This window comes from Schistocerca piceifrons, unplaced genomic scaffold, assembly GCF_021461385.2.
Source record: "Schistocerca piceifrons isolate TAMUIC-IGC-003096 unplaced genomic scaffold, iqSchPice1.1 HiC_scaffold_490, whole genome shotgun sequence".
NCBI lineage: Eukaryota > Metazoa > Arthropoda > Insecta > Orthoptera > Acrididae > Schistocerca > Schistocerca piceifrons.
Window position 1 is genome coordinate 52,501 of NW_025728723.1, and position 5,000 is coordinate 57,500.

Consider the following 5,000-nt stretch of genomic DNA (forward strand, 5'->3'; position numbering starts at 1 on the left):
AGCGACTGCTGTCGCGAGGCGGTTGAGGACCGCGTTGTGACGATACTGCAGGGCTGCTGAGTGCACCATGCACGCGTTAATCACGTGCGGGAGCGTCTCGTTGTTGTGGCCACAGCGTCGGCAGGCTTTGTTGTTGTTTGCCCGCCCATCAAAGCGGCGACAACCGTTCAGAGGCACGACTCCGAGCCTGGCGCGATGGATAAAGCGCCAGTCTGCGAAGCGGGTGTATTTGCCTCCCGCTATGAAGTGGTTGGACGCTGTGGACTCCCTGGTGCACTCGAACACCTTCCCCTGGTCCGGTTTCCTGAGTAGGATGTGGCGCAGGCGCTGTCTCAGACACTCGCGGAGCGTCCGCGAGAGAAGACGTTTGGCGTCCCCTCCCACCCGGACATGCTCGACGCCAGTGTTGACGATGCGTCCCACGCTGTCATCATCGTGCTGCGGTCCATCGCCGCCATCTTCGAGGTGTCGTGTAGTCCCGGTCGCCGTCGCCTCCGTGGCCGGCTGCGTCACCCCTCCGATGCCGCCGTGTTCCGCGTCGTCAGCGATGGCGGGCCGGCCGCCGACCTCCACCTGCAACTCGGAAAGCAGTTCACTCCAGCGCCAGGTGACGCCACGCGGCGCTAGGCGCCTTGTGGCGTTCCTGACGCGCGTCCACAGTGACTGGATGTCACCACCGTCGCGTGCGAGGTCACCCTCAGTGCTGCCGCTAAGGTAGGTGGCCAAGTCGGAACGACTCGGCTCCCTCCCCAGTCGGCGGCGCGCGGCCGTAGATAGAGTGGCCCAGGCGATGTCTCGGACGGTGGCGTCGTCGCAGTGCAGCATGCGGAAGCCGTGGACGATCGTCGAGATGTCCGCAGCGTCCGCGAGCGGCGTCAGGCCGCATCCTCCCTCTCCCAGCGCGAGGTAGAGCTGTTCAGTGGACGCACGCTGTGGGAGGAACAGCCAAGATTTGACAGCCGCTTTCACTGCCTTGTCGAGTGCAGATAGCGGCCCCTTGCGTACCGCTCCGCCCCGCATGACAAAGTCAAGCCTAGGGAGGAGGAAGACACGCACAGCGTCAATCTTCTGCCAGGGAGCCAGCAGGGAAGCGTCCAGGTGCTGCAAGTCGCGTCGAATTGCCGCGATCGCATCCGTTGGCGTCTGCGTGACTTTGTACCCGGTGGGGACGCCAAGATGGAGGTAGGCGTCACCCGCACCGAGCACGGCTGGTTCTCCCCCTTGCAGGGCGAATACCGAGCCTAGTGTCTGCCGACGGCGGATGTGAAGCGTGGCACACTTCGACGGCTTGAAGGTAAGCCCGGCCCACGTCGCCGCCTCACCCACAACATTGAGGAGCGTCTGCATCGCCTCTGAATCCCGCGCCAGAAGCACGATATCGTCCGCATACGCCAGTGCACTCACACTGACGCCGCTAAGCGGAATACCACACTCATTTCTGAGCGAGGTTGCGGCGCGAAGTACCGGCTCGAGCGCGAGATTAAAGACGATGGGCGACAGTGGACAGCCCTGCTTGACGCCCGCCTGGATCTCTATCTCCTCCGTTAGTCCGTCAGATGTACGGACGCGGGTGGAGCAACCATCGTACATATCGGCAATTAGCTGATGCAATTGCTCTGGTAGTCCCATCCTGCTCAGTACTCCAAGGAGGTGAGCGTGAGGCACTGAACCGAAAGCATTCGCTAGATCAAGCCAAGCAAAGCATGCTTGGCCTCCCCTGCGCCTTGCATCATCAATTGCCGTCTGCACAATGAAGTTGTGCTCGTAGCAGCCTTCAAACGTGCGGAAGCCCTTCTGTTCCGGGGAGAGCAGGTTCAACCGCTCCGCCCAGAGAGAAGTGCGGTCCGCAACGATTGCAGCAAAGAGCTTAGAGATAGTAGAGCTCAATGCTAAAGGCCGCCAGTTTGTCACGTCCGAGACGTCCCCTTTCTTATGGATGAGGACGGTAGTGGATATTTTCCACTGCACCGGAGTCTTCCGCTCATTCCAGCAGCGCGAGAAGATCTTAGCTAGCACGTGGCAGCCAGGATCCTCACGTCGCAAGTCCGAGTACGTGACTCCGTCTGCCCCAGGAGCAGTATTGCTCGCCTTCTGGAGCCGCTGTTGCACCTCTGAAGGTGTGATCGGCAGCAGGACCTCCTCGCTGACATCAGGAGGCGTGGTGGCGGCAAAGTCCGGGACAGCAGCTGGTGCATCTGCAACAGAAAAGTCAGATTTAGCGTAGATCTTCTTAAAGTGCTCCGTGAGCACGTTGCCATCGATTTGGCAGTACGGTGACGTCTCGCCAAGGACGCGCTGCATCGCCTTGCGCCGGTCCGCGCGGTACAGCTTCTGAATCTCAGACGCTGCATTCGCGTCGTACCGACGCTCGGCGGCCGCCGCGCGCCGTGCGCCACGTCCACCGCGCCGCCCACCGCGGCCGCGTGTAGGGGCAGGGGGAGGGGGATTGGCAGCAGCGTCGGCGCGGCCCTGGCCGCGGTGCGCTGCTGCTGGTGGCCCATCCTGTCGACCTCCGGCTGCCTGGCGTTGTGGCTTCGTCTCGGCTATCTCGGAGATGAAGTCCTCGACGACCGCGACGAATGCGTCCCACGGTTGGTTGTGGACGCTCTCCAGGGCCGCCAGCCAGCGCCGCTGCCTCTCCGTTAGCCGAGTGTCGGCCGGGGGAGGGGGGGGCGGAGCTGCCTCAGTTGCGCCCTGTTCGGAGGGTACAGGGGGGCCTGTCAGGTCTGGTGTAGGACGGGAGCCTTGCGGCGGGAGGTTGGGACTGGGCCGGTTGTTACGGCGTCGGCGTCTCCTCTTCTTGCTGCCAGTTCTCGGAGACGCAGCTGCAGTCCCTCCGTTCACGTCGCGCCGCTCCGTCGTCTGCGTCGGTGGTGGTGCCGTGCTGCCATCTGGCGTGGGCCGCTCAGTGCTGCTCTCGATCGCCGCGCTGGTGACAGGTGGCGCAGCGGTAGCAGCAGGGGCCGGTGTAGCTTGCGCCGGCCTGGCGCTCGGGTCGGGCGCACCGCGGCTGGTGTTCGCCGCGCCGCCAACAGATGGCCCGGCGGTCGCCGGCGGCCCGCCGCCGGCGCGAGAAACACGGGGTGTAGCTCGCGCCGGCTGACCGGACGCGCCGGCTCGCCCCGGACCGCTGTTACGCGGACTGGGTGCCCGACGATCGCTACCAGATGGCGCAGTGGTCGTAGGGGTGGCCGGTGTAGCCCGCGCCGGCCGGGCGTCTCGAGGTGTAGCTCGCGCCGGCCTGGCGCTCGGGCCCAGCGCACTGCGGCTGTTGTTCGCCGCGCCGCCAACAGATGGCCCAGCGGTCGCCCGCGCCCTGCCGCCGGCGCGAGATACACGAGGTGTAGCTCGCGCCGGCCGCCCAGGCGCGTTGGCTCGCGCCGGGCCGCTGTTACGCGGACTGGGCGGAATGATGCGCCGTCGGTCCGGGGGCGGTGGTCTGCGTCCTGCAGCACGGCGTCTGTCCCTCCGTGGGGTGACTACGTGCCACTCATGATCTGCAACAGGAGCTTTTGAGTTAATAGCACTCCCTGCCTGAGCGGAGACGGAGTGACGGGCGTCACTCGACGTAACCGCCGGCAGGGCAGAGGAGACGCGGCGCGTGTACGTCTGCGACCGCACAAGCACCACACCATCCGGTGCATCCGCCGGGCGCGCGGCCTTTGGTGCGTCAACCGGCGGCGCGGCTGCGCCGTGAATGACAGCACCAACGGTCGCGGCGAGCGAGGCAGCCTGCCTGCCACTGCCCACCCGCACCGCAGAGCCACCTGTTGGCGGCGTAGCGAATGCGGGCGGCAGTCCCAGGCCAGTACCCACGCTCCCGACAGATGGCGGGCGGGAGGCGCCTGCGGCAGCCGCACGACGTGGCCAGCGTACGCCACTGGGCGCAGTGGCCGGCGCGGGCGGCGGCGAGCCGCGGCCCATGCCGGACACAGCGCCTCTGGCCGGAGCGACGCGTTCGGCGGCAGGCGTCAGCAGCGTGCTGCCTTCACCTCCCGAACTTGCGCTCGGCACTCGTGGCGACGCGGTTGACGTCGCGGAGCGTGTCGGCAGGGGGATGCCAGACCTCCTCGGCGTGCGCACACAGAGTACACACGACGCGGGGGTGGCAACCACCGCCGTCCTGGGCGTCGCAGACGCCTGCACACTCACACAGGGTGAGGGCAAGGCAGCCTGTGATCCCACCACGCTGCTGCGGGTCAGGACCGCCGCGTAAGTTAATCCTAAGTCCAGCCGGTCTGTCCTACTAGCTTCGGGGACCGGACTGGGCTGTGGCCATAGCCCCTCTCTATTATCTAAGGCTAGGCGGCCTATGGTACTAGCTTCCCGAGCCGCTTTCGCCTGTGGCTTTCGCCCCGCACTAACTAAGGACGAAGGGCCTGTCCTACTAGCTTCGGGGGCCCTCGCCTGTGACCTCCCGCCGGCCGACCTCTCTGAGTGCCCCAGAGAGCCAGACACGGCATCGTGTCCCATACTCACTCTCCCCCGACTGGCAGCGCCGGGGGTTGCGGAGTCTGCATTGCAGAGCCGCTGGTGTAGCCGCAGCGTCTTCAGCCGCGGGTCGCGTCGGCCGCAAAACTGGCACTCGAAAACGGGAACCGTTTCCGGGTCGTGCAGCCTCCTGTAATGGCGGAGAAGGGCCGAGTGGTCCTTGTACTCCCCAAAAGTAGGTCTCCCGGCAGCCTTGGTGACGAAGCAGATCCGGCAGCGGAAGACCTCCGCCGGCAGCGTCACCACAAGCTCCATTGTCCAGGTCGCGGACCTGAAACAGGAGAATAAGCGCGACCGCTTCCCGGTGCAGTAATCAGTCCATATGAGCTCACATTAAGCTGATAAGAACAGATACTACACTTTGATCTTAGCCAAAAGGCCGAGAAGCGATAAGGAAAAACCGCAGCCGAAGGGCCTAAATGCTTGCAGCGTGTGCGCTCCACATGTGGGAGTGACACACGGTGGTACGGGCCGATATGGCAACTGGCGACCGTCGAAAACACCGCAAA

The 5,000-nt window shown here is 65.2% G+C and overlaps 1 non-coding gene across 1 annotated transcript; it reads right to left on the bottom strand.

Annotated features, from left to right (window-relative positions):
* Nucleotides 1–4,694: 4,694 nt before the first annotated feature.
* Nucleotides 4,695–4,882, bottom strand: LOC124752887. Its single transcript, XR_007012236.1, has one exon. It is a non-coding gene; the product is annotated as a U2 spliceosomal RNA (small nuclear RNA).
* Between the last annotated feature and the right edge of the window lie 118 nt (nt 4,883–5,000).